At 40.9% G+C, this 11,557-nt stretch overlaps 1 protein-coding gene and 1 long non-coding RNA gene across 13 annotated transcripts in view; one reads left to right on the forward strand and one right to left on the reverse strand.

Annotated features, from left to right (window-relative positions):
* zeb2b (zinc finger E-box binding homeobox 2b) overlaps nucleotides 1-1,752 on the reverse strand; it is a 95,056-nt gene extending 93,304 nt beyond the window's left edge. For all 4 annotated transcript variants that reach the window (XM_017702150.2, XM_017702148.2, XM_017702149.2 and 1 more), the window contains exon 1: nucleotides 1,485-1,752. The gene's annotated coding sequence lies outside the window, so the exon portion shown is untranslated. The remainder of the gene's footprint in view (nucleotides 1-1,484) is intronic.
* On the forward strand, nucleotides 2-9,766 carry LOC108430015. Of its 9 annotated transcripts, none has more exons than XR_005130016.1 (6): nucleotides 2-200; nucleotides 1,850-2,258; nucleotides 2,925-3,049; nucleotides 3,378-3,523; nucleotides 4,896-5,001; nucleotides 7,259-9,766. It is a non-coding gene; the product is annotated as an uncharacterized LOC108430015 (long non-coding RNA). The 9 variants fall into 9 exon arrangements; XR_005130013.1 differs by having other exon boundaries at nucleotides 3-200; nucleotides 4,896-4,998; XR_005130011.1 differs by having other exon boundaries at nucleotides 4,896-9,766.
* Nucleotides 9,767-11,557: the final 1,791 nt, after the last annotated feature.

The following is an 11,557-nucleotide window of genomic DNA, read 5'->3' on the forward strand; positions in this document are numbered from 1 at the left end:
CTGACAAAACCAAACACACACACAGCAACAATGCAGGCGCTGCTCTCTTTAACACACACATACACCCTTACACACATACATATACACACACACCAGGGCGCAGGTTGGACCATCCGTACCAGAGACCACAAAACCCCCGAACGGAGGCGCAGCCTAGAAATAAAGGGGGCGTTGGAGGCTGAAACTGCCCCAAACGTTGGGTGAGTGTGACTGCGGGGGGAAACACTGGGAGGCGTTCGGATGGAGACTGGTTTCACTGGGACACGGCTGTAATGTAGAACCGCTTAAAACGTACTAAAAACGCACAAACGCGCGTGGGCACTCTGCTCTCGAGCCCAGAGACGGGACTGCTTCTGAGCTTAAAGCCAAACTGTTGCACGCAAAAATAAAACGAGAGAAAAAAGTGTGTTCACACCACTAAGCTTGGTCAACAGGAGCTCTTAAAGCGGCAGCTCGGCGCTGCTTAGGCGCCTGGACTGCTTTAGAACCGAGACTGAAATGGACTAATTTAGACTGTTCACGCAAAATCCGCTACGTGGATAAATAAACCCGTCTATCGCGAGATATGAACAACGGAAACGCAAAAGTGAGCTCTGGTTAAAAGATTAAGGCTGTTGAATTTTTTAAAAAATGGCAAAAGTCGTTTAATCAGATCAGAACAGTTTGATTTTAGCTTTATTACACGTGTTATTACTACTATTATCATTGTTATAATTGTTGTTGTTGTTGTTTTATTTGTTAATTTAATTTCCATGTTTAGTTTATTGTGTTTGTTTCGCCTCACTTCTTTTCTCTTTTCTCTATTCTGTGGCCTCGTTTCATTTTTGGAGCACGGCTGAAACTTTCATTGAGAACACCACTACCATCTTCATCATCACATTTATCATCATCATCATCAGCGTTTGATGGTGTAAATATTCACGAAAATGCTGCTAAGTGCTTTAAGCGTTGGGGAAAATAATTATATTAACCTAACTAGAGACATTAGAGACTAGAAAGATAATACACGGCGCGAGCCTACGACTGTCTCCTGATATATGCTGTTAGCCATACTTTAAATATAACCATAAAAATGATTTGCTAGGCTGAAAGTGAAGGGAAAACCTATCAGCCATGCTCTTCAAAAACGGGATTTGGCAGACGTAGGAGGGGGGAATATGAACATATACATTTTTTTATTATTATTATTTTTGCTAAAGTCGATATAATGTGGAAAATTATACGAAAATGATTCGTTTGATTAGTACTAGTAAGTCAGGTGTGATTAAAACCTCCTTTTTTGAGTTCTTCTTTAACTCCCATTCAAAAGGCACGCACACCTCTCACCTGTCCAGGTGAACTTAAAGGTGAGTGCACGTCACACCTTCCACTTCACCACATCAGTGAAACGGTGAGGTTAATGTACAGATATTACATTCTGCGCCCCGTCCGGGACTGTCATTATAAGAGCTGTGTTCAATAAACGAAGAAAACAAGTCACCTACCTTGTTGTTTACGTTTCTATCTTTGTCGAGCTGGTCGTAACGAATAAAAAAAAAGAAGAAAGAAAAAAAAGGGGGGCAGTTTGTAGAGGAGCCGTGGCGGAGCTTTCGGAGAGGGGGGTGAAGAAGCGGATCCGAGGGGTAAATGTGGTAAAAAAGGGTAAAAAGCCCGGCTGTAGCTGGAGCAGCGTTATTCCTGGCGCGCAGGTTGGGACTGATCCCTTTCAGCCACTCCAGGAAACCAACCTGCGGACGGACTGACGTGTTACGCCTCTTCTAATGACATTTTTTTCTTCTCTCTCTCTCTCTCTCTCTCTCTCTCTCTCTCTCTCTCTCTCTCTCTCTCTCTTTTCTTTGCTGTAACACAGAGCAGGAGAGAGAGAGGGAGAGAGACAGAGAGACAGAGAAAGAGAGAGATAGGCTGAAACACGCGCCACCTATCTTCACGGGGAGGGATAATTGAGGAGGACCAAACGTGAGCATCTTCAGGGAACCGTGAGAACTTTTTCCCTGCTTTCTTTTCTCTTTCCCCCCTCCTCCCGTCTCTCCTTCCCCTTCTCTCCCTGTCTTTTACGAGGCGAAAGGATACGAAATGGCGACCGAACCGCTAAGTAAACAGCTAAGCTAATGTGAGGAGAGAGAAAGTTGGGACTGCCTCAGCCTCTTCGCAAAACAAACGACTTAAAAACGCACACAAGCGTAGAATCGCAGCTGGCGACACTTCAGAGCTTCAAAATCAGGGATGGAGTGGAAAAAAGAGCAGACGCCGCTCGCCCGGTGCGTATTTTAACCGTTTTTTCGGTTGTTTTCTCGGTGGTTATGCTAGCCAGTTTTCCTCACAGACTTTAACCGGTCGCCTCAGAAACGGCGCAGATTTCCCGCCAGAACTCAAGCTCGCGCCGCTCTCTGCGTTCTTAAAGGGAAGGTAGCCTAGCCTGCTGACAGGTAAGGGAGAGAATAATGAGTGAAAATGGCCCAGACGGACGCAGATCTCTAACATAAGCCGGGGAAAGTGGCAGACTAAGTTTCTGGTCGTACTTTTCAAGGCATTCGGTCGTGTTTTGACGTTTTAGCCACACTTTTGCCACATTTGTGTGAATTTAGAGCGCTTTAAGGCGACCTAGCGGGGGAGTGTTCACCTTTTAGCTGCAGCGCTAAAATGTTTAACAGGAACGCGTTTGTTTTTGCCTGTTTATGTGTTTATTTATTTATTCGCCGCTCTGCTCAAATTCCGACCGAAGCCCCACCTTTTCTGAGAGGATGGGACTGGCGGGGTGAATAAAGCAGAGCTCCCTCCGTTCTCATCTACCGGACGGATAATTAAATCATCAGTCCGGGGGGCTGGGGGGTGGAGGTTTAGGGGGTGTTGGGGGCTGTTTTGGGGGTGTATTTTATGGTGGGGGGCTTCGGGGCTGCAGAATCAGTTGATGCTTTTGTTCAAAGCCAATCAGACCGGAGCGCGGGCGGGAAAAGGTGCCTCAACATCCTCAACATCTGGAGCTGTGGAGGCGGCAGCTGCGGGAGGGGGAGCGCCACTTAAGGGGACCAGGACGTAGATCTTCACAAAGGTACGAATTATTATTTATTATTATTATTATTATTATTACTGCGGTTATTTGTTTTTGTGTAATTAGTTTACTGTAATAACGATAGTAGTAATTATTATTATAGCAGCAGTACTGTTGGTATCTACTTCTAGTTCTTTTTGCTTATGAATGCAGTGAATTTTCTGTTGTAATATTTTAATGAGGGATTTTCTACTGGCACGGTGCATTCTGTAGTTTAACCTTTTTAACTGTACATTTCAAAACAAATTTGTAAATACATATTATAAAGTTTTCTGTATTTTATAATGAATTTATAATGAATGAGAGGCTTGACTGTTTCATCTCTCAGGCGCAGCAGTCCCGGTGGAGCAGCGGAGTCTTCGCTACTGGAGGATCCTCAGAAAGCATCTCCCCTTCCTGCAAGTACTGGATTACATGCATATCATTAGGCTTCAATTCACACCAAGGCAAAGTATTTCTGCTGGATTTAAAGAGGTACTGCTCTCTCTCTCTCTCTCTCTCTCTCTCTCTCTCTCTCTCTCTCTCTCTCTCTCTCTCTCTCACTTTTCACTTATATTTATTTATTTGCATTGGTTGTTTCATTTATATGGAGATGGTCATGTGCTAAATGTCAAGTTGAGATTAGTTTTTCTCTCCTTGTTTTTCTGTTTTCTGTCTTTCTTCTTCTCTCTCTCTCGGTCTCTGCTCCGTGCGCATGTTGTCAGCCTGATCATTGCTCCGCTCTTGTTATTCGGGTGAATATTATATACAGGGTGAAGCGGCCTTACAGCTCATAGCCTCCATCCTCAGCAGCTCCTCCGGGTTAAAGAGAGGAAACAGGACAGCCTTCAGTGCCCTCCCTCTTAAAACTCTGTCTTGTGTGTGTGTGTGTGTGTGTGTGTATCTTTGTTATTTTTCCTATCACATCTGTTCATGATGCAAATATTTTTGGCATAATAGTCAGCAAGCCATTCATATGTGTGTCCCTCTCTTACTGTATTTGATTCAGTTAAGGTCATAAATAATAGTGATCTAAAGAAGATATAGACAGCAACATAAATCATATTTTAATTGTACAATATCATTAATATATGTTTAAAAATATATCTGATCAGATATTTAATACCACATATTATAATTATAAATAATCCTTATTTAATATATTTATTTCCCAACATTGTAATTTGCTACTCTATGCATAGATATAAGTGGTGAAGACATAAAACACTGCAAAACTTCATTACAGATGACGCAGAGTCCGATCTGCCAGTAGGTCCTGTTAACAAACCGTAGTCTTAATGTCAAGAATTCAGCAAAGCTTAAAAACTTCTGTGAATGCAGGATGTTGACAAGAGCAAGCGCCGTCAAATATCATGTCTGTCACACGTAAACGCTTCATGTTCCCGCTGTCAAACAGCCTCTAAACAGTTTTCTCACCCTTCTGCTCTTCTTCCAGTTTTTCAAACGTTGGAGACATTACTGAATTAAAGAAAACGCATTAAATGTATGCACAGTTCACTCTATTATTATTTTCACTGTTTTATATGTGCCATGCCTAAGGCTGCACGGTCCATAAATACTCTCAAAAGACATGAGATAAATATATTACATTATCAGATCAGGGCTGGAAGTTAAATCTAAATCTACTCAATAACTCAATAACCCAAACTGTATGCCCAGTCACGCTGTAATGCGCATTGTGAAAACACAGTACAACGTTCAGTAATGTGGAAGAATGAAAGCAGCAGTGGACATGTTTATATGGAAGTGCGTTTTATAAGACAGCGGTTAATGTCTCTTTGTGTGTGTGTGTGTGTGTGTGTGTGTGTGTGTGTGTGTGTGCGCGCATGTGTGTGTGCTCTCATAGTGTCTGTTCCCCTTTGGCTCTCCGACCAGCAGAGAAAGGAAGTCCATGAGAAAGTCCCAGAAAATCTCACATCTGCAGCAGGGATGGAGCAGAGTACACACAGGTGGTAGGAAAAGAGCGAGCGATAAAGAGAGAGAGCGAGAAAGAGTGAGAGAGAGAGAGAGAGAGGGGGGAAAGAAAGTTATTTCCTGTCTCTGAGAACATCCTTAGAGTGTTTTCTCTCCTTCTTTTTCTCTCTTTCTGTCACACACATGCACACACCCTCTCTCTCACACACACACACACACACACACACACACACATTCTTTATGGTGGCTGAGTAATCTTAACCCTTTGAACTCCATAATGCTGTATGTGGGCCAGCTCTTCAAAATTACATTAACAAGTTATATATAATTTATTGTAGTAGTAACTGAATGAATCGTAGTAGTTACTCGATAATTGATAAATAATTCATCGCGGTTATTGGATAATTCATAGTAGTTACACAAAAAAGGTTCTGTACAGTACCAAAAAAGGTTCTATGACTTACATAGCAGAACACTTTTTGATTGTAATATAGAGCTATTCTTTAAAAGTTTGCTAAAGGACTATATACTACAGGTTTGAAATCATTGAAAGAACCAGTTCACCATGCATAGAGCAATTTATGCATTTTGCATTGTTCTTTGAGTGTTCATGGTTCTATATTTAGCCATTGTCTTTACTAAAGAACCCTTGAAGAACCATTTTAGAGGGTGTACTAAATAATTCATGGTAGTTTACAGTACCAGTTACCAGTGAAGGTTGGCAATATGATAAAAATATAATCATTCTACTTCAAGACAGTTTCATAACAAACATTATGTGTCAAGATATTACATTTTTCTGATGTTTGATTAGTTGGAACAGAAAAAATCCCCAGTAGTGCCACATTTATTTAAGTATTATTAACATGGATATGAATGCAGTGATTTTTATTCAACGTTTCGCTTACCGCGCTGCACAAAATCCAATTAATTAGTACCAATTATGCTCTCTTTGTAATGAAACATATCCATGATATTCCCAGAAAAGCATATTGTGAAGTAGTGTGACACAATTTGTCAGTAAATATCACCACATTGCCCACACCTGCCTATTAAAGAGCCTGTTAATCAATAATAGATGTAGTTTAAAGGGTTAAATTGAAATTCTGCCTACCTCATATACAGGTGTATTGACCTGCAGTATAAATCATAGAATAGTAATCGCATTGACTAAAGGCTAAAGAGCTAAATATGTCCAAGCTGCTCAGTAAAGGCATTAAGAAATTAGCTAGAGGGATAAAAGCACACGCACACATCCGATCTGATAGCTAGACCCGTCAGTTTTTTTTTCTTTCCTTTCCCGCGGCCTCCAGTCTGTTTCCTCACGGCTAATGTGAGGGATCATTACATACCGCCTGGGCCAGAACAGCACGAGGAATACAAGCGCCGATTCGATTTGCATAATTATCACCTGCGCGTGTGCATTTACATCATCACTTATGAGCCAAAAAAGCAGACAGCGTTCACAGCTCAGAACGGGCTCCAAATACACGTCCGTGCCGCGCATATTATGCATGTAGTAATACCTAATGCTTTAAGAATTATTAATGATATTCTGATAGTCTGTTTAATGAATGACACACTCAGGCACACGCAAAAATGTAAAGTGGGTGATTTGAATGAGCAGATTCGAGATTTCTGGATGCCGTGTGCGTATGTGTGTCTGTTCTTAAGCTCAGCCCGGAATGCGCTATTTCTCACCAGAGCCAAGTCTGTCATATCCCACTTGCCAGAATTTGCGCTCTACAAATACAAGCACGCACCCACACAAACCGTACATACTCGCGCACACATAGCAAATAAAAAAGAGAGAGGGGGGAAAAAATGAAAGAAAAAAAAAAACATGACAGACTGATGGACAATTAGAGAACACAGCGAGTGTTTGTGATCTCAAAGAGCGGGGCACCATCTCAAAGTCTCTCGAACATATAAAAACGAGCTTTCGTTTACATTCGCTGTAGGCCAGGCAGACAGCAAATCAAAACCAGCGTCAGATGTTGCTCAGCGTAGTGCATCTGAAAGCCCGCTGAACTGGCGACGGGGCCGCATTAGGCATTCCGCAGCTACACATGCCCACATCAAATAACGTATTGATTTTATTATGCCACCGCTATTAGAAGGCAAGAGTGGGACTCGCAACACAGAATGACCACATTATCGGCCAACTCTCTGCATTTACGCAGATCAAGGCGTGCGATATGCTCAGAAAAAAAGAGGATTCATGATGTACTCTTTTCTCCCTTCTTCTTCCCTCCCTCTCTCTCTCTCTTTCTCTCTCTCTCTCTCTCTGTAAAGAGGTCAAGTCCCCGGCGATGCGAAAGTACCAGATTGGAAGCCTCAAAACCAGCAGCATTTTTGACTATTTTGATGTTCCAGCTTTGTGAAGCAAAGCCACAAGAGTAGAGGCAGAAAACACACCCAATTAATTCTGACATTGACAGGATTTCTCTCTCTCTCTCTCTCTCTCTCTCTCTCTCTGTCTCTCTCCGTCTCTCTCTGCAGCCTCCCGGCCTAAAAAAGGTAAGCACAGGGAAAAAAAAACAGGAAAACTTTGACTCAGGGCAGATGACTTATCACTCGCCGAAATTAATAATTGACTGCCGTTAAGATGAATAATTAATCAAGCACTGGAATAATTGTTGTATCTCTAATCTCTACACACATTTGCATATGAGTCTTTTTAAAGCAAGCCTCTATATATATATATGTGTGTGTGTGCGTGTGTGAGAGGATTCTCTCAGGAGCACAGAGATATAATTAATAACGCTAACTTGAGTCTCTCTGCCCAAGTGTGGGGTTAGCATTCCAGCTAGAGTTAAGAAAAATCAATAAAGTACATTTGATGAATATGACTGGACAGTTTTTTGTTTTGATGGGATCATACAGTGCGCTGTATTCAAGCGGCAGCATCGTTAGTAGAGCTGTTACTGTGCTTGTTATTATACATATTACAGTTCTGTGAGTTCGTGTAGACGCTATAAAAGCAGGCAGGCTGTAGCCACAGGGGGCGAGAGAGGGCGAGAGGTGGAGGTCTATGTGGACCTACAGAGAGTAATAATTAAAAGGGAGAATAATATGGTTGTAATAAAGCACAACAGTGACTTACATAACTTGCAGTTTTTTGGAATAATATAATGTGATCTTTGTGTTCATTCATCAGCATTTTATGTAAGTGAAGAAATAACAGTCACATGTTTTCTCTCTCTCTCTCTCTCTCTCTCTCTCTCTCTCTCTCTCTCCCTCCCTCTCTCGGTCATCTACACACAAGCTTCAGTAAGAACCGTGTGTATGTCCTGCTAGCATTTGACTATGAGTAATATTTGATTTTTGACTTCTGAAAGTTTCTGTTTTAACACAAGGACCATATGCCCCTCAGTAGACTGTGCTAAAACTCTGCAATTTGATAGAACTGATCTAAGTAAGCTTTTTTATAGAACTGCTATAACTATAGTCTATAACTCAGCAGAAAAATGCAGAATACTAGTACAAACAAGCATAAAGCTAGTACATCAGCCCTATGGCTTAGCAAAGAAATAGGCTTCAGTAAGCAGAGCTGTCATTACTGTAATGTGATTACCTTTTCTTGTAATGCATTACAGTTCAAAATTTTGCAGTGACATTACAGTTACTGACTTAACAAAAATGATACTTGCATTACTCATATCGTCGCTGTCTGAACAAAATCTCATACCTCCAAATGAGCAACTTTACAGAAGAAGGGAAAACGCTCTTAACTGTTAACAGAATTTTATCTTTCTTTTTCAAGTAACTGTGGACCATTTCTAGTCATCTGCTCAATGTACAATTGTAAGACAATGTACTGGGGAACTAAGGTTTTTGAATTAAGTAAAAAATGACAAAAAATGGCAGTAGAAAATTTTGTTGCGGCTGTGACAATATGTCTCAAAGGGAGCAATATTAATAATAATTATGTGCAATGCATTTAAAGCATGCATTTCCTCTATGTAGATTTTTCGTATGTGCCTACAATAGCAGACTGCGCTAGTTTGACTGGGAATATAGTTATAGCGTGAGAAACGCTGTAACTCCACACACAGTCTGTCAAACATCTAATCTATGCTAATGTAAAACTGATGGATAAAGATCCTCATGCTGAAGAGGAGGAGAAGAGAGCCCCTAAACAGACCAGACATGTTTTACAGAGCCCTATAAGCTATACATTGTTTATTAAAGATATTATGTCGAAGCAGTTGCTTTGGAACTGCATTACTATTGGGTTTTCCCCTATACAGAGTAACATAGAAGTAAAGTAAAGAGTGATTAGGTTATGTTCATACTTAACAAAGTTATTCCAATACAGTTTGAGAAAAGTAAATTGTAACTGGTTACTTTTTTAGCACGTAGTAATGGACTACATGTAATGTACCATTTTTAAATGTAATTAAAAAAAGAAATGAGTACTGGATATAAGTGTACCACAAATAACCAGTCATCTGTCACCAGCTCTCTCTCTCTCTCTCTCTCTCTCTCTCTCTCTCTATCTCTCTCTATCTCTGTCTCTCTGTCTCTCTCCAATCCCATCTTCATTTGGCTGGTTCTTTAACAGGCCGAACTGAAGGGAGTTGATTCCCCTTTGATCCTGACGCTTGTTGTAAGAGAGAACGGCTTGAAGAGAGCGTTTGGCTACAATTGACTGCTACAATTAAGGCATGATCAGAGGCCCAGAGGGCTGCACTTAACCGCCACATCTACATGTCAGCTTGGTGAATTAAAAAAAAAAAAAAAGCAAAAGAAAAAAGAGGCAAAAAATATGCAGCGCTGGATTTTTTTCTCTCTTTATTTCCTGTGTGGCTGGTAAACTGTAATTTGTGGGGAGTTAAGAAAGCACATGGAGAGGAGCAGAGATGCACATTACCATGTGAAAGGAAGCAATCAGGGGACCACTGCTGAGTCTATTGTCCAGAGAGACTGCTGATCCTCAGAGAGAGAGAGAGAGGGAGGGGGAGAAGGCAGGGAGAGAGAGAGTTTTCAGGCCATGATAGTTCTCATAGAGACGATGGGTGTGAACAAGGTGGAGCAAGAGTGTGTGAAGAGTATGTTTGTGCATTTGTAAGATTTAACTGATCTGTAGAGCGTACAGTACTCTCTCTTTGCCGACATAAACGTGTAAAAGCTTCAGCGTCCAGTCACCAGCAAGTGTAAAAAAAGGAAAAAAAGGCTTCAATCTCCAGGTGACCGCCTTGGCCAGACAGACTGGACAGAACGTTCGGAGGCGGGGGCAGAGGGCCGTTTCAGATGAAAGTCTGTCATTTGCCTTAGCAAATCAGAGAACAGCACTAGCATGAGCCAAAACTGATGGACATTTCAAGTGTCTACACAGAACATAACAGTGAATCAGAGACAGCATTAGGTGTTAGCAGGGGTTTGCAATTAACTGATGACCTGCATGCATCATATAAAGGGCATATTAAGACTAATTTTAGAGAGTAAGTATATTATGTTGTACATATAGCGCAGTATAAACTACATAGTAAGACGTTGCTGATTGGATGTCGGCCCATTATGACATCATTTTACTTTATTGATTTATGTTAATCATTTCGTTTCTTTTTGTGAATGTTTCACTATAAAGGTGCTGCTCAATGTTGTATACTTCATATTTCGTGAAACAAACTATCATGACGTTATAGTTTTACCATGTCACCCACGCTTATTGCACTGTATATATTGTTTTTACACACTGTTTGTCACTGACTTACTCTTGTAGCCTTTTGCTATGAAAGGCGTTTGATTCCTTTATAGAAGTCAGATTTTTCTGAGATGGCATTTTATTGTGTGTACCATGCAGTGAAAACAGTGAGAAGGATTTTTGTTATGCTGAGCTGATATAATGACAATAAAGTTGAACTGAATGAGAGAAAAAAATGTGTGAGCCATAAAAGGCCATTCAGCAAAATTGTTTTATAGAAGTCGGACATGTTTGAAAAGCCTGCTGGACCGACGCGCTGTGAGTGTGTTTACAGTCCAGTGGAGTTAAACTATTGTGCTCACTCAACCTCAGACCACTCTTCCCCTCCCTCTGTGCAGCCCCCCCAACCCACGCTGCCCTCTACAACACCCCCCAACCAACTCAACCTCCAAAACTTTATTTAGCTGCTCCAAAGAGCTGTTTGTGTCCCAAAGCGGTGTCCTACCACTTTTCAGTTTGATGCCCATTAACATCTGAAATACTTATTGCTGTGGATGTGAACCTGTTGTTGTTGTAGGTTCCAGATACAAACAAACTTGGAATTTATTTAAACGCAGTGTGGATGTGATATTTTCAAATTATGGGAATTTAAACTTTGAGTCCATATAGGGGTCCAATTCCTCAAAAAAATAAAAACAAAGTTATTTGAATTATGTCACTTTTCTGTACAATCAATCAGAGTAGGGTTTATGTTAATGTTGACATATTTTCATTTTGAATGTCAGACAACTCGCTTTCCTACTAATCTGGTCAAAAACATGATTAGCCTTGTGTCATGTTTTTGACCAGATTAGTAGGTAAGTGATCATAGAGACTTGAAGTGTAATGAGTTAAATTTGTTTAAAATACATCTAACATACCAACAATGACCTAAAATGAGCAAT

The sequence above is a fragment of the Pygocentrus nattereri genome, chromosome 30 (genome assembly GCF_015220715.1).
Source record: "Pygocentrus nattereri isolate fPygNat1 chromosome 30, fPygNat1.pri, whole genome shotgun sequence".
Taxonomy (NCBI): Eukaryota; Metazoa; Chordata; class Actinopteri; order Characiformes; family Serrasalmidae; genus Pygocentrus; species Pygocentrus nattereri.